The sequence below is a fragment of the Cyprinus carpio genome, chromosome A5 (genome assembly GCF_018340385.1).
Source record: "Cyprinus carpio isolate SPL01 chromosome A5, ASM1834038v1, whole genome shotgun sequence".
In the NCBI taxonomy this organism is placed as follows: Eukaryota; Metazoa; Chordata; class Actinopteri; order Cypriniformes; family Cyprinidae; genus Cyprinus; species Cyprinus carpio.
In genome coordinates, this window is record NC_056576.1 from 15,341,872 (window position 1) to 15,363,221 (window position 21,350).

A 21,350-nucleotide genomic window follows, 5' to 3' on the forward strand; every position below is an offset into this window, starting at 1 on the left:
CCAATGACAAAGACACTCCCAAATGAATATTTTTTTGTCAATTTTTTTTTTTTTTTTAATCTCAGTTGGCTACTTTTAATCAAGCACTGTCTAGAAATTAAATGAATCTAAATGTTAACAAACCTAGCACAAAATAAACGTACAGTCCATAAACTGCATCCTTTATATTCCTTTCTATTTTAATGCTGTACTGTTAGTATTTTCCCATTCTATTTTTGCTTATAGTCGTGGAAACGTATTGGCCAATAGATGGCGCTAAGCAACAAAGCGTAAAATACATACTCTTCCTGAAGATTATTTCAGAAATCAGTCATATTACCAACCTGGCAAAGGTTATGAGCTATAAGAAAAGAATCATTCTGCTGTGGCATTAATGTCGGACTCTGGACATTATATATTGATAGTGACTAACACTGAGTCATGTTAGATCAAAATGACAATAAATGTTGCACCTTGTATGTTTTAAATGCATTCCTGAATATAGAAACAGTTATCAAATGTTTCATATTAACTCTTTCAGTTAAATATAATAATGGAGGCATAGCTTAGATCGGCTAAATTAAAATTATGATAAATGTGACGATTCATGAGTTCCCTGATGGTTATTGAGTATACAAAATTACATAATTGATTGCATTTGTTGAACTAGCTGTAGAAATATTATAAGTTGGGGAAATGATGCAATAACTGAGATAAGAACATTACATATAATACTGGAAAAAGAAAATGAGTAATGTTTGCTATGGTGAAAGTTCATATTCCGATTTTATTTTATCTTTTAGAACATCTCTAAGAGGTTAGGGGGTTACCCATACTAATAGTTCATGTGAGACCCCATATGAACAGATTTGATAAGACTCTCTGTATGAAAAAAAAAACTCAGCCTGAGTGTTTGCTTCAATCATAGTACCTTTTGCAGTCAGATGTACAAATACACACAGAGATGCTTGCTTTCATACATGTAAATGGACACATAAAGACATTATCTAATTCAAAGGGGAATGTATGTTTGTGTCACCCATCCTCAGCAAAACATATAGGTAATGCAACTATGACATCTAGTCATAACTATTTTATTCCAGTGGCCATAATGTTGTTATGTAATTCTTCACTTTGTTTTCTGTACTCCACCTCAGGGCAAAACAGTTCTGAAGCTACTGTCTCATTACTGCAGTCTTTTCCCTCAAACAAAAATAATTAGATTCTATTACAACAAAAAATGACAAATTGCAGGTAGAAAACAACTTCATTTCATGTTGGAATTACAACAAAAAATAAATAGTGTAGTTTTGATTCTACTAAAATTAATTATATTCCTATTTGAGGGTCCAGTCACATGACTTGCCAAGTAAATTTGCATTGCAAACATTGTAATGCATTGTAATGAATAGTTATTCTGCATTACATATTACATTAGTTGCAACATTCAGGTTTGCTTTTAAATGATGGCATTTATGCTTGTACTTATATATAGAAGCTGCAGTCATGTCAAACTATTTACAGTGAAGATTTCCAAAGACAAAAATCTTGATATCAAAAACCATTTGGTAACTTTTGATTATCACTGAGCATAGATAGGCTGTTGCTGACAAACACTATATAGATCTTAACAGACAATTTTTGACATTATGCCTAGAAAAATCTTTTTCAGTTAAATGGACACTATTTGATACCTCTTAAAAGTGCATATTACTATTAATATATAAAACACAAAAGAGCACTTTTGAGGGTTTTGCCCCACTAATAAGCTGACAAGCATTTTTTTATTCTGACATTATGACAGAGTATTTTTTATAATCATGGTAAATTACCAGCAACCTTTCACCTGGCTGAGCACTTATGGCCTCCTGAAGTGTCTCATAATCCTATCAGGACTGAGATTTAATGCTGCAGAGTTTAGCAGATAGAAAACCTTCCTTGAAACCCGCATGCTGAAACCTGTTTGTACAGTTCATTATCTTCAAACTACTGACCTATAAACAATAGTGTAAACCCAATGTCAGTGCTCACTATTGATGCCGTGTGTGGGGTTTCAGGTAACATACAGTAAACATGCTCAAATTACACTTTGATATTTTTATTTTCCCTTTCCTCACATCTCCTACTTTTGCCGCTCTATTTCTTCACACAGTACAAAATTTATTCACACAAAAATGTCCTTTTCAATCAAAAAATAAATAAATGTCAATTATACATTTTTGATGAGAGATATAACTTGAACTGGAGATCAGCAGTACACATGCCCCTTTTCTGGAAAGAAATTGAACTTTTTGTTTGTTAAGGTTGGGCAAGAGAACAGGGCACCAATCCAGAACCAGCTAAAAGTGACTAGATGTCCAATGAAGATCAAAAAATAGACTAACAGATGGACTGTGTCCAAGCACAGTAAAATGGATAAGAGGCTTTGTTGTCTTTAATTATCCTCCAGTTGCAAATCACCAGCAAACACACAAGTGCAAGGTAAACACTCAAACACACACTAAACTTCTATATAAAGAAAAGTTGGTGCTAAATGAACTTCATTTTTAATATAGCTCATAAATCATCCATTTATTTAACTGTGCATGACCTATAACTTTGTTTCATCCTTATAACCCAGCCAACTCTGGTAATAATTCAAAACTCAAACACACACACACACACACACAATATATTACGAATGAGTTTCTATTTTTTTCCTATTTATTTTATATTAGTATAAAATGTTAAAATATAGAGATTTATTGCATTCATCTAAACACAAACTCTGCATTAATAAAAACATTTGAGTCTAGCACCAAATGACTATAGCCTGATTTATCACAGATATTCCATAGAGTCAGCTAAGAGAATTCTAACGATTCAAAATGCAAAAGATGTAAAAAGTGAATCAAACATTTTATGTTTGATGGGCAACTTGTAATGCTGAAAAAACATTCTGTCCTAAATAGCAACTAAATGTGTTTTAACTGGATATTTCTGTGATTCTCTTTAAAAAAAATAAAAATAGGTAAATCCCCTAGTCCTGTCAATGGCGTGGTTTTCCAAAAATTCATGTTAGAACTTGTACATTACATGTTCATTTCACATATACACAGGGCCATCATCAAGGGTCACTATTAAAATATTCCTCCAGCCCCTGTGAATATGTTCACATTGGTTTACATTTCAAGCTGCAGTTAATAAGTATTTTTGTTCAGTTCTCTGTGGCTCTTGAGTCTCTGCCAGCACTGGGGCCTTCTCCGGAGAGGAGGGAATTTTGCAGGCCTTGTAAAGTATGACAAAGAGAATGAAAATAAGCACAGCTACTATTGAGTTACACACAATGGCCACTATGGCAGCTTCGGACAGTCCAGCTCCTAGTTCTGTCTCCATGGTGAGTTGACCTCAAGAATCTGATGTTCAAGTATAGGGATGACACATGAAATCACAGTTCATCACAATAGGTTACCGTGCTTCAATTTCTGCTGCCATTTCTCATGATTCTTAAAAGAGACAGCAACACCATCTGGTCCTTCAGTGAGTAGAGTGATCTACTGATCAAAGGTTTGCATCTCGACAAAGGCTGACTGTCTTAGCCACTTCCAAAGGGAAATGTCCTCAGCTTCTGAATGATTCCTGAAAAACAAAGACAACAATATTTCTTAATGCAACAATGTATATTTACATTTAAAGGTCAAATAGTTACTTACTTCTTAAAAAAACATACACAAGCAGTGGGATCCAAAGGTCATGAGACCATTAGTGAAAATGTTGTTTTCTCTACCATAAAGTCAGTTCTCTTTTCAGAGCTCAAACTACTGTTGGGGGGCAGACAGCAGTTATTACCAAGCTTGAAGCGAGACAACACATGGGCAAGACTGATGAGCATCAATCTCTCTCTATTTCACTGCCACAGTAGTGAGCTCAGGCTTCAAATTATGAGAAAAACAAATGAACCGAAGACTAAAGATTGCACAGAAAATTTGAAGACAAATGATGCCTCTTGTTCACTCTTTGAGAAATTCTTTCTATTTCTTTGGCTGAGAAAGAAAGATTCTGCTCAACATTAGACATTAGACCACAAGTTTAAGACAATGTTACTCTACTAAGCTAAATGGAAAAATGACCCCATCTTATTGCACTTTAAATGGAGTGAACTTCATGTTCCTCACACAGTCTATGAGGGTTTGGAGTATCGAGGGCACTTACGGTACAATATCATTTTACTAGCAATATGCTTTGAGTGCCTCTCCAGATACAAACACCCTCCCTGCATCAGTCCTCTTATCACAGCTCTATGTGCTGTTGAAAAATGAAGACCTAATACTATAGCAGTGCTTCTATAAAAACTCTTTGCAAACTGCACTATATGACTTACATATACTGTAGTTAAGCCAAGCTAGTCACAATCAGCGACTTGTTTGTTTAATATTTACTTGATTGTTTCTTATTTTACTTTGTTTAAATATAGGTTTATAAATAAAGAATAACAAAGTAAAATGCTAATTTTCCCTGCAACCCTACATAGAAAAAGCAGTTTGGAGAAGAGATAGATGCTAAGTTTTATTGATTATTTTATTTATGACAGTTATGAGAGAGGTTAAAAGTTAACATAAACAGCTACAATAAAACCACCCACAAATAGGAGTTTGTTTTGTCAGTTTGCTTTGAACTGTTTTGCAAATAAATAAAGATACTTCAGAACATATTTTATTTTGACAACCTTATTGTGGGCAGTGTGTATATATGCTACTGTGCTTTTGTTGCAGATGAAACAACATTCATATGTTCACATGGCCAAGATACATTTGAGCATCTGATCTACAGCTATTTGGAGGGAAAATGCAAAGCTGTTGCCAAGTGTTCATAGCATTACTGTAAACATGAGGAAACAAAATAGCTGTTTAGTAACAAGTTGTAGCAATGCAGTACGAGACACCTTATGATCATAGGTGGAAATCTTGTGAGGGGGGGCAGGACCCCCCTATCTGAGGGTTGCCCCCAGCCATAAAAATATGATTAAAGACCATGCTGTGTATTGTATATAACAATGTTTTATACTTAAAATAATTGTGTAAGTAGTAAAACAACACAAACAGGGCAAAAATGTGTTTTAAGTTAAGAAACATTTTGAGTCTCCCCCTCCCTTGCTTCACACAGTGCTTTGGTCCAAACACCTGCTTTCTTCTTTTACAGGTGCATCTCAATAAATTAGAATGTCGTGGATAGGTTGTTTTTTAAGAATGTCGTTACATTTATTTCAGTAATTCAACTCAGGCCTTCTGTGAAACTCGTGTATTAAATAAATTCAATGCACACAGACTGAAGTAGTTTTAATCTTTAGTTCTTTTAATTGTGATGATTTTGGCTCACATTTAACAAAACCCCATCTCAACAAATTAGATGCACACAGACTTCACTTTAAGACCAATAAAAAAATAACCGCTTGGTTTTTAGTGAATTGTTGTACCTTTTGGAAAGTATGTTAATCTACTGTACAGTTGTACTCAATACTTGGTAGGTACTAGCATAACCTCTGATTTTGCTTTAATTACTGCCTCAATTCGGAGTGGCATGGAGGTGAGCAGTTTGTGGTACTGCTGAGGTGGTATTTAAACCCAGGTTTCTTTGACAGTGGCCTTCAGCTCATCTGCATTTTTTGGTCTCTTGTTTCTCATTTTCCTCTTGACAATACCCCATAGATTCTCTGTGGGGTTCAAGGCCTGGTGACCTTCCTTTGCTGGCCACTCATAGCACAATGTTGTGGGAAACACCATGGTCATTTAACCAACTTTTGGTGCTAAATTTGGCAGTGTGGGCAGGTGCCAAATCCTGCTGGAAAATGAATCAGCATCTTCAAAAAGCTGGTCAGCAGAAGGAAGCATGAAGTGCTCCAAAATTTCTTGGTAATAGGCTTCTCATGGGGTGTAGTGACTTTGGTTTTCAAAACACACAATGGACCAACACCAGCAGATGACACTGCACCCCAAATCATCACAGACTGTGGAAACTTAACACTTGACTTCAAGCAACTTGGGCTATGAGCTTCTCCACCCTCCCTCCAGACTCTAGGGTAAACCCTGGTTTCCAAATGAAATACAAAACTTGTTCTCATCTGAAAAGAGGACTTTGGACCACTGGGCAACAGTCCAGTTCTTCTTCTCCTTAGCCCAAGTAAGACACCTCAGGAGTGGCTTAACAAGAGGAATACGACAACTGTAGCCAAATTCCTTGACACGTCTGTGTGTGGTGGCTGTTGATGCCTTGACCCCAGCCTCAGTCCATTCCTTGTGAAGTTCACTCAAATTCTTGAATCAATTTTGCTTGACAGTCCTCATAAGGCTGCTGTTCTCTTGGTTGGTTGTGCATCTTTTTCTTCCACACTTTTTTCTTCCACTCAACTTTCTGTTAACATGCTTGGATATAGCACTCTATGAACAGCCAGCTTCTTTGGCAATGAATGTTTGTGGCTTACCCTCCTTGTGAAGTGTGTCAATGATTGTCTTGTGGACAACTGTCAGATCAGCAGTCTTCCCCATGATTGTGTAGACTAGTGAACCAAACTGAGAGACCATTTTGAAGGCTCAGGAAACCTTTGCAGGTGTTTTTGAGTTGATTAGCTGATTGGCATGTCACCATATTCTAATTTGTTGAGATAGTGAATTGGTGGGTTTTTGTTAAATGTGAGCCAAAATCATCACAATTAAAAGAACCAAAGACTTAAACTACTTCAGTATGTGTGCATTAAATTTATTTAATACATGAGTTTCACAATATGAGTTGAATTACTAAAATAAATGAACTTTTCCACAACATTCTAATTTACTGAGATGCACCTGTACATCACCTACACATGAGTCCGGTGAGAGAGAACAAAGTCAATAGTTGTGGAACTCCAAGGTTGTCAAGGCTATTTTATTCACTTAAACATCGGATGAAGTGATTATTTTCTCTTTAATACAGATGATACCAAAGTATTTTTCGATGAGTCGCTATGTTAGCAATAATAGCGTTACCTGCTTGACGAAAAGGGTTGCGACTTGCCAGGTTTTTACATCAGAATCCCCCCAATTGCTTCTCAAAACAAGCCCAAACTAACCGCCTTTCGAGGGGTCCCCTCTGTAAAAATCATGTTCCGAGGGCTAAAATACACATTATTGGGGTCACTTCAACCTGCCTCAACAGTGATAAAGTAGCCCAATTCCGCGGGAAAACTGTGGACTTGGCAATGGATAGGGGTCTCCAACACGTCGCTTGCGAGCTACCAGTAGCTCGTGGCCTGATTGAAGGTAGCTCGCCAAGACATACTTGACATATCGGTTATTTTAAAGAATGTATGATTTAATTACTTGTATAAATGCATAATAGGAAACTGACTGTCTTCAGAAAAGTTTAGATGGCATTTGCTTTCCATCTTCCCTTCCAGTGTAATGCATGATAAAGCAGATTCAAACTCAATTATTCACTTAATTACAAATTCATTCAGTCTGTCTGGAATATTTTTGTTCAGACCAATGCAAAAATCCCCCCCCCCCCCCCCCCCCCCAAGAAAAGAATCCTTTTTATTGAAAAGTACTTGTCTGTAGAACACTGTGTGGCAGCACTGCAGCTGACTGCTGCTGAATACTAAATGCAGCAGACAAGAACCATTCAACTGTTTGAGGAAATGGTTATCCAAGTCTTTACATGATACTTCAGCAATAAACACTACGAGACGATGAACTTGCCTGTTTTTAAGATGTGACGATGGTGCTCCATTCAAAATAATTCGACGCGAACCGCCAAGCTGCAGTTTCTAATTTCTTCCCGAGCGTAAACTCTGCTGTTATGGTGATGCTATTTTGTTTATGATTTTTTACTGTGCTTTTATTGTGTGTACTTTCTTTTATTGGTCGGATGAAATAGCGTAATTTCCTAGACCGAACCACGCTTTTTGCATGGTGATGCCGCTTTTGCATTTACATATTGTCAAGCACTTCTGGTGGCGACCCATTATATGAATCAGGCAAAATGAGTTGAGCTCCTAATGTGCAATCGGATCAAAAAGTTTTTGCTAAACAGAGACGTAGATGCAGACGGGTCCGTGTCTGCCCACGTTCAGCATCCAATGAATCGGGTTGATTTGAAGCGTCAGCAACTCGGAGATCTCACCAGTGACATTTACTTACGCAATATTTACTTTTCGAGTGTAGCTAATATGCAGATGTTGTGGCGTTATTCGGAACATGGAGCTCAGTGTCCCTGCAGTCACAGCCTGTAGGCGTGGTTGTCATTGTGTTTTCCCGAGAACGAAAACAAACGTTAAACTCTGTAATCCAATAGCAACGTCGAGCCTCCCAGGCGACGTGAATGTACCTGCACTGACTGGAGAGCATAGGCTCAGACTGTGCCACAGTATGTCTGGTAGACAACTGCTTCGTGTTTAAAGATAATACATTTTTGCCAGCTTTACCAATCTATTCAAAGTCTCCATACACAGGTTATTACCTTTCCTTACAGTATGTAGCTACTAGGGTTGTTGATTTAAAGAATAATGCATGGTTAATGAAAAAAAGTAAAAGAAAATGAAAAAAAAGTTATACTTTATACATTGATTGTTTTAAAAGAAAGAAAACAGCCAAAATACATACAAAAAATGCTGATTTCTTCATGTCGAATGAGTTGTTCCAGATGAGTTATTGCAATACAGTGCAAATAAGTTGAAGATTTTTCTGCTAAAAATTATTGAAACGTATTGATTAAAAAAAAAAACTTTATTTTATCTAATTTTAAGACATTCAGTGGCCCCCTTGAAAGTTTATTGAGGTCTCGTAGTGGGTCCAGGCTATGTTTAGAACCATGGGTTATATGGAGGACTATGTAAATGTAAGCTGAGGGATCAGACACTGAAAAAAACATATTGGTGGAGAACTAATTTTAGTTTTTTGGGGAACGTATGGTGGTTACAGCCCTGTGTGTGTATATAAAGATTTTATATAAACACATATATTTTATTTATTATGACATGAACAAGAACCATAAATATCTTTGTGTGCTCCTTCAAAGATATAATACAGTATTAAACACATTTGTGCTGAAGAATGCAGTTTAGAGAAGCTATTAAATGTTTCCTTCATGGTTTACCACTAACAAGTCAGGAGCCATCAGAACTCCCCATGGAGCCATTAGCAGGGAAAACAGCAAAGAGAGAGAGATATACTTCACTCTCAGAATGTCAGACTCTTTGATATATACATAGAAGCAAAGATTTTCTTATCTCTAATTTGAATTTTGTATGCCTTATAGAAAAACTAGGATTGAGAAATGGATTGACCCCACCACAAAACAGCCAACAGGCAATCCTTGTTCCTCTTACTCTTCTTACCCAAAAATATTCATGCATACATAAACACTTTCTGAATTTCAGAATTTCCCATAAGTCTCATGTAGAGCAAAACCAGGTAGTATAGAGAAGCACTCATGCAAAGATTTTGGAACCACATTAATGAGTATAACACACTCTCAAAAGCTATAATCTGATCATTTTCCATCAACATCTGCAGTACTGCTGACAGTCATTTAACATAATCTTTAAATTATTTTTGAGAATTTGGCAATGGTAAACACACTTCTTTATTTAAACCCACAGATCCCTGATCATCCATGCATGTGCTGTTTTCACATTATATTGTTGCATGTCAGCAGGTCATGATTATCATCCCTTCCTCCTACACTTGAGTGGGAAGCGATCATCGATAGCCTCACCTCCTTTGGCCAAATGATCTATCATTCTCTGAGGTAATGCAATCTTTAAAACACTGTATCTGACATTCAGATGAGCTGCATTCATCAAGTTCAACATATATGCAACATAGAAACTCTCAAGTGCTTAATCTGGAGATGCTTTCATTCAGTTAACTGAAGTTTAGGTTTAGATTAATATTCTGGCAAATATTTGGCAGTTTGTATTGCATCAGTGTGGGAGAGTGGGAAAGGAAAAAATGATGGAAGAAGTTGATCCCTTGTTGAGACAGTATGTATTTATTTACTATTTTTCTTGGTGGGTTGGTTTGCTGGTATTAAAATAAGGCTGGCATCCTTGTTTCATCTTAATTGTTCATCATGACCTTAAATAAGCAGAAAGAAAAAGGAATGAACAACATATTCTTTATACACAATTCATTATTCATATGTATAATTTATCACATTTAAGTCTCTCTAATAGACTTTTAGGAAATAGGCTAATAGGATTTGTTAAACAGAATGACCTGAGACGGAACTTAAAGATCTGTATTAGCATCTAATCTTTAGTATTTACTGTATGCATAAAAACACTACAGTATATGCATAAAATGCTACACAGTGTTTTGAATACATTATTTCTGTTAAAGCATCATTGTATACCTTATCGATCCAGTCATTGAAAGCGGACACATGGGAGAAAACAGTAGGTTTCTTCTCAGTGTTACAGCCAAAACCAGAAACGAAGCTGGCAATACCATGCACCTCCCAAACGCCATCAGAGTGCTTACAGTTCAGGGGACCGCCAGAGTCACCCTGTAGGATGTAAAAAAAAAAATATATATATATATATGTGAATAGAATGTGGCTATAAAATGCAGTTAGAGTGCTTACAGTATATATATATATATATATATATATAGATATATATATATAGCCTACAGTTCAGGGGACCGCCAGAGTCACCCTGTAGGATGTTAAAAAAAAAATTATATAGATAGGCTACAAAAATGTAAATTTAAAAAACGTATTTGAATTTGACTGGCTTTGTTCGCAGTGTTCAAAGATTATTTTGAGTAACACTCTCCATGGTTTACATGGTTAAACGCCAATAGGTGGTGACAAGTGATTACATTTTATTCAAGTGAGACGTCTCACTCTTTCAACCGATTCGTTCAAAACATATTCATTCAGGAGCAAAAGGATAGGCAGTTGCGTATTTGGAATGATATTTGTTGGCGGAGCTGAAAAAGAAAGGTTACAGGCAAAATTGTGTCTAAAATGTAAGTTACGCAATATTAACTATTCGTTTATTGCACTGGCGCTGCTGTATGAAATCAATATTACACTCACAATTTGTCTGTTAGTTTATTGCACTGGCGCTTATGTGTTTAACAAATGATGTGGCACAAGATAATTTATAAATGAACACAGACAGAATAACATCACTCACATTGCAGCCAGCGACAACATCGTCTCCACCAGCGCAGACCATGGATTCTTTGACGGTGGAACCCCACCAGTCAGACCTGCAGCAGTTGGCATGATCCGCAGCGGGCATCAGTGCTTGCTGCAGTCTTTCAGGAAGAGGGCCTCCAGCTGGGACAAGACGAGTATGTTGGTTTATACAAACTTCTGTATAGATAAACACTAAAACATGGAGAAAGATCAGGTTTCTTATACACTAAGAAATGTTTACACACATATTTGTCAGGTCTTTTGAGCACAAACACTTACTGGAGAGTCTTCCCCAGCCTGTAATATAGCAGGGGTATTTGTTTTGGAGGATGTAGCCAGCAGGAGGAATGCAGCCCAGCTGATTTGTATCACTCAGTGTCAAAGGCTCTCACAACTTGATCAGGGCAATGTCGTTTCTGAATGAGCACAAGAATCACAAGTGAGAGCTGTTGTTTACACTAACTTTGTTTATGTCTGTCACAAAATAAACCGACATGGACATGAAGTAATAATGACAGACTGACTGTACAATATTTGTAAAAAAAGGAAAACTTTGATTTGAGTTATAAGACAATCACATTATTTTAATCCACCTTAATTTTCAAGTTATTTCATGTGAATGAGCGAGAATTCCAATTCATTAGTGCTACAGGTGTATTAACGCTTTAACTGTCACCCCCCATTTTTGAACATAGACTTGATAGTGCACTATCCAAACTTAAATTGATATAATTCAGGAAAGCTTTTGAAGACTTAAGGAATTCTTAAAGAAGACAATCAATAAATTATTGCAGAACTGGAATTATTTCAAAATATGAAAGTATCAAAACGTTATAGAAGTTTAAATTTACTGTAAAGAAAATGAACTGTACTTTTTTTTAATTTTATATAAAATAAATATTTTTCATAACAGGTTTTACTCTAAAATTGCTTTAAAATTAAAGCCTTATATCTAAATAAGTTATGTTCCAAATTTGAAGTTGATATAAAATAAAAACTGAGGTTCCTGCTAGATTTTATTTAGGGTGTTATACAAACTCCATTGAATTTATTTTATGCATTTTTCTGTCATAAATGTAAAAAATTCTATGTTAATATTACTTCTATTACAAAATAAGATGGAATCGTGAAACTCAGACTTTTCAAATGATATGTATTTTGTCAAGATTATAAAAAGTTTTGATTCTAAAAGACCGTAATCGTCAGCTGGAGTGCCCATGAACTCCAGTAGAGGGCACTCCACTCAGGACTCTTGCATTTGTTGTCCATTTACATTTCCAACTCCGTTTCCCATAATCCCGTGCTTAGGGCTAATCACTACCAGGTGTTCCCCATTACCACTCCCCTATATATACTGTGTTTGGACTCTCAATGATGGCGAAGTCTTGTTTAGCACCGTCTAACATTTCCGAGCGGTTTTCCTAGTGTTTGTTCCGTCCGTGTCTGATATTGGATTGTGTATATTTTTTCGACTTCTATTGATGGTGAAGTGTTGTCTGTCTGGTACTTTTACTGATTCTGGATATCCCTTTACACACTTGACGCTGTTGTTGGATTATTGCCTGTTTGACCATTCTATAATAAACTACTGCAAATGGATCCGAACGTCTATGACTCCACCATAGGGACTCCACGTTACAGTAATACTTTTTGTAATATGACACTTGAGACTTCCCACTTAGGGGGAGGAGACCAACAAGTATCATTTCCATGGTAACGCAATGTCCGATTTCAAAATAGTTTTCACAGGATGAATTTTGCGATTTTAAGATTGATATATAATTTATGATGATCAAATTAACACTATGCTTCAAATGATCACAAAAATTGAAAGAAAAAAAAAAGACAACGAAAACGCTCAATGTTTGCTCAACAAACCATTGTGTTTATGATTATTATAATAAAAAATGAAAATTTGTCCAGCTAAAATAAATGGAAACAACTGACACTATTAAAGCTTTGTACAATCAAGTTAAAAATGGCTGCGCCAATATTTATGTTAAAAAATTTGGTGAAAAAAAACATTTTATTATGGAAACTGGTTGCCTGTTAACAGTCAGTTTTACAGTAATTGGTTTGTAAAAATAGGCTGTATAGAAATTGGTCAATTTTACAGTATAGTGGGCCTCATACAAAAATACTTCACCACAGACTGCCAAATTAGCCTAATTACTTATTTCAGAAAAATTTAAATATACGTTTTTTATCAATGTATATTGACGAGACATGTTTACCTTCCTATTAAGTGTTAGTTATGCTTAAAATTAAATAATTTCAGCAATGATAGATCCTCCACAAGTCTTATACCATGAACTACCGCTCTGATACTGCAGAGAGATCTAATCATGGGAAACATAAAAAGTTAATTAAACATACAAATACATGCTCAATTTAGAGACTTCATTGCACTAGCAACACCACTACTCATGAAATATAAACCTTGAATGATAAGTGTTTGCCAGCTGCACAAATGTAATGAAGAGAGGGAGAGGATGTAATGAAAAAATGTGTAAAGTAAAACAGAAGGCAGAAAGGGTGACTATTAATAAGACAAAGATAACAAGAGGGAATGAGAGATTAAGGTAGACAAAAAGGTGTTACATTACATACCTGCCAGGGCCAGCTGTGGGGCCTGGCCTCCTATCTATTGACCACACGAAGGCTGAGAGGCTCAATGGGTGGTTTTCCACACCCAAAGGCTGCAGTAGAAGTTCAGAATAAAAACTTTACATCATGTACGTATATATTATAGAACAATATCTGTATTCATTATGTTGCAGGCTACTAAGTCTAAGTCTCCTGAGCACTTCTGTTCAGGTGTGCAGACTTCTTACCGCTAGCAATGAGCAATGATGCTAGGATGAGGGTGAACATGTTGACTAGGGTCAGCTGCCCACTTTTAAGTGAAAGTGACGTGACCCATACTCAGAATTCGTGCTCTGCATTTAACCCATCCAAAGTGCGAACACACACACACCGTGAACACACACCCGGAGCAGTGGGCAGCCATTTATGATGCGGCGCCCGGGGAGCAGTTGGGGGTTCGGTGCCTTGCTGAAGGGCACCTCAGTCGTGGTATTGCCGGCCCGAGACTCGAACCCACAACCCTAGGGTTAGGAGTCAAACTCTCTAACCACTAGGCCACGACCTTCTCTATTAGTGATGTCACACTGGCAACACAAATTTATGAAATACGTGCTGCATGAAGCATTCCACCTATTTTGCCTGGGAAAAAAATGATCACCTTTTGAACGGCTGCTTCCCTTGAATCCATTCACACAGCCTTCATGCACAAACCTCTGTCCTGACTAAGTTCAAATAATTGTCAGTCCTTAACAATTTAGGATTCACATAAAAAATAAATCATCATTTAAAGGGAAACAGCTTTTCAGTTTATATTTGCTATGATGTTTGATCAACTTAAGGTTTTCAAGGTGACTGCATCTTTTTTTCTTTTCTGTGAAATAATATTTGAAATGGTTAATAAAGATCTAAGAAAATGAAAGAAATAACAACTAGCTAGAGGGCATATACACTACTGGTCAGTAGTTTGGGGTTGGTAGGAGTTTTGGTTTGTAAGAGGTAATGTTTTTGAAGAAAGACATTTATGCTCACCAAGGCTGCATTTATCTGATCAAAAATAAAGTAGAAACAATAATGTTATGAAATATTATTAACATTTAAAATAACTGTTTTCTCTTTTAATATATTTTAAAATGTCATTTATTCCTGTGGTGCAATTACTCCCATCCTCGGTGTCACACGATCCTTCAGAAATCATTGTAATATGCTGATTTGGTGCTCAAGAAACATTTCTTGTTATCAGTGCTGAAAACAGTTCTGCTGCTTAATATTTTTGTGGAAACTAAGTATATTTTGTCAGGATTATTTTATAAATAGAAAGACTGAAAGAGCAGCAATTATATGAAATGTAAATGTTTTGTAACATTATAAATGTCTTTACGGTCACTTTTGATCAATCAGATTTGCTGAATAAATGTATTAATGCCTTTTAAAATGTCTTACTAACTCCAAACCTTTGATCGGGAGTGTAAATTAATCATATTTTGAATCAAGTTGTTAGCGATTTTTTTTTTTCTCATAGTCACTGTGAACTATGTTACATTTTAATGTACTGTAGATACAACCTCTGGTCAAGTTTGAATGAGGTCAGCAGATGGTAAGTTCTCAGGGAAATGAGTTTAACATCAGGAGTGACCTATGTCTGCATTTACATTTTGCTTTTTTGGGTCAGAAAATTCAGCCAAAGAATACTGCACTATTGAACCCACTGAGCACACCTTTGTGACATAAAAGTAATATAGTTTGATGTTTTCTCATTCATTGTCAGACTGAAAGCTTGTGTTTTATGACAACTCTCTGTTGAATCTTAGAATTTAAATGAGCATGTTTTCCCTTTGAATATTTGAATGTAAAAATGCATTAAAGCAAAGCATTTTTGTCTTTAAACACATTACCATTGTAAACAAGTTTGTTTTACATTTGGATGTAGTACACAGCTAATTACAGCTGAACAATTATTGGGAACAGCGACACCTAAATATACAAACACTGAGTTTATTTGTTGTCCAAACAGCAGTTTGGTAATGTTTGCACTTTGACATGAGGGTTAAAAAATTGGACTCAAGTGTACTTATAATGTTTATTTCTAAACATCAAACTTAGGATTCAACCTCACAGAACCTACTGCATTAGATGCCCTCTTCTTATTCAACAGCTAATGTTTTGAATGTTCACCCTAAATGCCCTGCAGAAAGTTCATTATCCTGCGTGGAGATGCTTTAATCTCATCTAGATAACAGGGTATCCTGAAATTTGTCAAAGAGAGGATAAGATTTTCATGCTGTTGTTGTCACCCCGCTGCTGACTTTAGAGATTAACAATCTCTCTAACTAAATAATGAAGCAGTTAATTATTTAATGTGTTCACTCTGAACAGTGGTACAGTGTATTGCTTAGGCTCTGTACAAGGTCCATTTTGCTTCAGATTTAGCCCATCCCACCATGTCATGTGTTTATAGGATGGTCTTATATTGTCAGTATCTCATTGTCTGTCTGTTCTACCTTTTGTTTAGTGTTTCATTTGTTATTAAGATCAAGAATCTTAACAACCAAAGGCATGTGTCTAAACTTACACATGATTCAATGTATAAAATGCCAGGTAAGCATTTAGAGTTATGTAATCATCTCTTTGGCCTTTATGTTTTGCCACATGGATAAGCGTAGTATTTTGTCAAGCTATAACTTCTGTTGTTAAAAACAATAATAAAATTCACAAATTTAAACTAATAGCTTAACTTTTACACCATCTATGGTATGATCTACTGTATGATTAGATATCAATGAAAATCAACAATCAGTTTGCAAGTCTGTGAAAAGTTATACATTAAAAGCTAATGAGGTTTGTAGGTATAATATCATGGTATAATATAATGGGTGTTCATGGTTAGGGAATATTTAAGGCAACACACAGAAGAGATAATGAAACAACTTAAGTTGTACCACACTTGAATTCATTATTAATTAATGCACTTGATTCAGTTCATGAATAAAGTAAGATACCATTTCAGTTCCTCATTATCTCTGATATCCTCCAGAACTCTGTAATCATCAGTCAAATTGTCTGTCACACATCTCATGATTTGTTATGTGTGATTTCTTCTCAGCTAACAAAAAAACGGCCATCTGCCAATGGTCTGGAGTTCATTGGTCCTCTTGTGAGCTCAGTGGAAGAGACCTCAGACCCCATTAGTACAGTTATTAAAGGTGAAATTCCCTCCTGGATCACTGGCAGCTTCCTCAGAAATGGACCTGGAAAATTTGAGTTTGGTAAAATTAAGTAAGAGGACAAAATAGTACAGTACTAGTCAAAGTTAATGCAATTACTACAAAACTTTAATCTGAACCCATTCTAATCTTCAGTTTTGTTTGATTAACAGAGGCGACTGATAATGCTGGAGTGAGTTTTGTTAAGTACAAGGGAGATTTCTACGTATGCACAGAGACCAACTTCATGCGCAGAATCGACCCTTTGAGTCTGGAAACCAAAGAAAAGGTATATATGAGTGTTTCACAGATGCAAAAATAAAATTATATAACACACAGTGTTTTTCTAAAACAGTAATCTCTATGTGATTTTGTTTTTGAAAGGTGGATTGGTCAAAATATATTGCAATAAATGCAGCAACCGCTCATCCACATCATGACCATGAAGGAGCGACTTACAACTTGGAAAACTCATATGGCCGAAGAGGTGGGATGCCTCATTTATGCTTTTTATATAAGAACTAAACTCTAATGGGTTCTTTTTTTTTATTAATGTTTTCAAACCAAAGCACTCCACCCATCTTCCACTGGTCAAACAAACACGCCCAGAAACACTTAAGCCAATGTTTTAAAAGCACCACAGAGCCACACTTTTTGGAAAAATCAATATAGAATGGCCACACCTTTCTATTCTGATTCTCAAAGGCTTCTCCTACCATATCCTCCAAATTCCACCAGGTGAAGGAAAGAAGGATGCTGCTGATCTGTCAGGAACAGATATTCTTTGCTCTATTTCTGCTTCTGACCAAAGGAAGCCATCATACTACCACAGTTTTGGTAGATTTGCCTGCCATGTTTGCATTTTCAAATAATCTGATCTGAATTTCTGCTTCTTTATCCATCTGTAATATTTTGCATTTATTTACATAGAATTTCATATGGTTGGAAATGTGGGCCACACTTTTGTTCATGTAGATTGTCCAGTATATTGTAATCTTCACCAATGGAAAATAAGCCTTTTCTTTTCCTTTCTGTGTTTTAATTCATTTTATGCTATGTTTGCAGTCATGTCGAAGAATTAGATAGTCTTCATTGAGCAGTCGATCATTTACATTTATGCATTTAGCAGACACTTTTATCCAAAGCTACTTACAGTGCATTCAGGCTAACATGTTTTACCTAACGTGTTCCCTGGGAATCAAACCCACAACCTTTTGCGCTGCTAACGCAATGCTCTACCACTGAGCCACAGGAACACAATCAAGCTAGACTTGCTGAAATTCATCCTGTACAGAGTTGCTGGAAAAAGCTTTCATTATGACCTGGAACCTGGAACTAGAAACCATCTTCCGTTTGGCAGACAGACGCACTGGCCAGGCATGGCAGAGTCCATCCCAACATCATACTGACTGACTTCTAATTGTGGGCACTGTGTATTTCTGTCGTGTCACCTCTGTCATCCATGTTTTCATCCATGCATCTCATCAAAACAAAATACTACAGCACTGCCATGTTCACGCTGCACTAGATTAATGCATATGAGGATAATGGATATTTGATTATGGACATGTGCTGTGGAGATGATGGCAATGTGATTGGTGACTTCACAATGGAGAACCTTCATGCATCTGGATAAGAACTTGACAAGGTGTAATACCTTCACAATCCAAAACATGTCAAATGTCGAAAATGCTGACCTCTCTTTCATTTTTTATATAAATTTAATTTTAACACAGTGTTTATCTATTGGATTTTCCATTTCTTCAATTCATTGTGTACAAACTTATCACGATGATATGTACTGCCTCTGGACATAAAGGAAGATGAACCTAATGACCACAACCTCATCAATTTGCAACAACAACATCATAATAATATTGACACAACTCTGAAGAGAGAATAAATACGGTGTTCAAGCATGGTCCAAATACTTTTTTGTATTTCATTAAGCAACACAAGTGAGCTCCAAATCACTAGGTGGCACTCGTGGTATATGGAAGCGCTGGTTTACACTTCTGTATTTTACTTTTTTTACTCTACAAATGGGGAAAGGACAAATAATTTTTTTTTTTACTTTTTGCAAACAACTCTAAAGGCTTATACAAAACGGCTGAATTTGACAAACCTGTAAAAAAAATACACTTGCTGTGGCGAAGAAAGTGTTTTAGACATTTAGAGCAAAGGTGTGTCCTGCTGACATTCAGTAGTTTATTTGTAACTGACAATACAAATTCAGTGATTTCTCATTACAACAACGTCAACAGTACATTTCTAGACTATTCAAATGTATGAACGTGTTTAGACTGGAAATAAAGTGGTCTTTGCAAAGAAGCACAAAACGTATTTTCAAACTGTTGGTAAGACCTATTTTAGTAAACTTAAATAAAATTAAGTTTTAAGTTTTAAATAAAAATAACTATTTACTTAGTTTGTATTTTGGTCAATTATGTTGACTTGCGGTTTAAGTGGTGTCAAAAGCACATTAGGTGCATAACCCTTACTAGGCTTTAAAGTGACTCTGCAATCACCAAGCCCAAACTCATTGCTCAAGTTGTCAATTGACTGTACCTGCATAGCCTCGCGTAGCCAGACCTTCAGATGAAGGTCTGGAATTCATGGCAGCTTTCATTGGCCAAGGCCCATCCATGAGGCTGTTTGACCGAAATGTCAAACAACCAATCACAGTTCGTTTCGTTCATCATCACGTTTCGAGGTGTGGAAATGTCGCCACAATAACAGACCGGTATGTAAAACTCTCTGACATATTTTAAAGATTCTATGCCACGAAATTTAAATATTTCACATACTTTTGAAAATCCAGCGTTTAGTTGATCCTGATAAATGCTGTCATCACAGTTGTTAACACTACGGCTTTCTACTTTCGTGAGGGGGTTTGGCGCCATGGTGTCTTTGTTTCCAGGTGGAACGTTAAAGAAAGCGACACACACGTTTCACGGAAATCCTGTAGAATTCAACCAAACCAATGATGACTTCGACACTCCTGAAGTGTTTCTACTTTTGTGTCCCATATGCATCAGACGTTCAGCCAACAGTCCGTGGACATGACGTCTAAGGCTGAGACTAGTGCCTCCAGGTCCCCAACTCGCTTAACAGAGGCTAACACAAGCAGAAGCACAAGTCTTGAGAGAGAGCACACGCAAGCTGACAGATTTCAATGGCACGAAGAAGGGCCCATGCGAATGTCCAGCATGAATGGAAAGTCCCAAACAAGTAGAGTGCAAGGGCGAGGGGGGTTCAGTCTCCTTGCTCCCTTTAAAAATCTCACCACTAGGTCATTTCTACCCACTGGGCCATTATCCATGTGAACAATGAATGCCGTAATTGAGGCCCCATACACTTTCAATGTGGAGGGCGTGCATCCACTGTAAAAAAAAATTTGTAGAAAGGAAACCATTATTAGTATTGGGCAGTAAGATGGGTCTTCACCTCGTGATCTGCACCAATTTGTAAAAACTCTCCATCTGTGTATGTACTGTAAAGATGCCGTGTGGAAGGAGCCCTGGCCTGTGTGATGGTATTTAAGCTGAGAAAGCTTATGCCGCTGCTGGCAAGCCTCGTTGAGCAGCCAGACATGAAGATTCAACAGCTCGGGGTTGGGATGCCATACTGTATCATTCCCTGTGCTTGAGAGAGGAGGTCTTTCCTCAGTAGGATAGCCTATGGAGTATCTCTGCCAGCTCTGGGATCCATGGCTGTTTGGGCCATTTCGGTGAAGAACTGGTTCCCTCTCCTCCCTGATTTTGCAAAGCATGTGATGCAGAAGTTTAACTAGTGGAGAGGCATACTTGCACTCTTCTGGCCAGCTGTGTGCCAGTGCATCCACCCTCAGGGCCGACAGGGAATAGAACAGCGGGCAGTGAGTGTTCTCCACGGATGTTAAGAGATCTGTTTCTGCTCTACCGAATATGCCCCAAATTATATTAATGGTTAAAGGGTGTAAACTCCACTCCCCATGTATCACCCTGCACCTCGATAGCATGTCCATAGCGCAATTCAGATGTGACTGGACTGGACATGGACTGCTCAAGGAGAGGAGATGCTGATCTGCCCATTGAAGGAGGTCTTTAGCTAGCCATAGCAGAGGTCACACATAGTCTCAAATCCAAGATTGGGCAGATTTTGCCATCTTTCTTTGGTACCAAGAAATAACGACTGTAGAAGCCACTCTCGCGATCTGCGAGGGGCACTCTCTACACAGAGTGTTTTGCCAGGAGGCTGAGTATTTCCTCTCACAGAACTGAGGTATTCTGCTCCCATACAGTGGACATTAACCAACATTGAATGTGGCAGCCTGCAAAAGAACTAAAGTGTGTAGCCATTCTTTATTGTTTTCATAACACACTCTGATACCCCTGCAAGTGCCTGCTACACTTCTGTGAATTGTGACAATGGGCCACTTGGGCT

The 21,350-nt window shown here is 37.0% G+C and overlaps 1 long non-coding RNA gene and 1 pseudogene across 1 annotated transcript; one reads left to right on the forward strand and one right to left on the reverse strand.

Moving 5' to 3' along the window:
• Window positions 1–9,731: 9,731 nt before the first annotated feature.
• On the reverse strand, window positions 9,732–14,028 carry LOC109079693 (annotated as a pseudogene).
• A 2,767-nt stretch (window positions 14,029–16,795) lies between these two features.
• LOC109089480 lies at window positions 16,796–19,575 on the forward strand. Its single transcript, XR_002017747.2, has 3 exons — window positions 16,796–16,998; window positions 17,099–17,214; window positions 17,310–19,575. It is a non-coding gene; the product is annotated as an uncharacterized LOC109089480 (long non-coding RNA).
• Window positions 19,576–21,350: the final 1,775 nt, after the last annotated feature.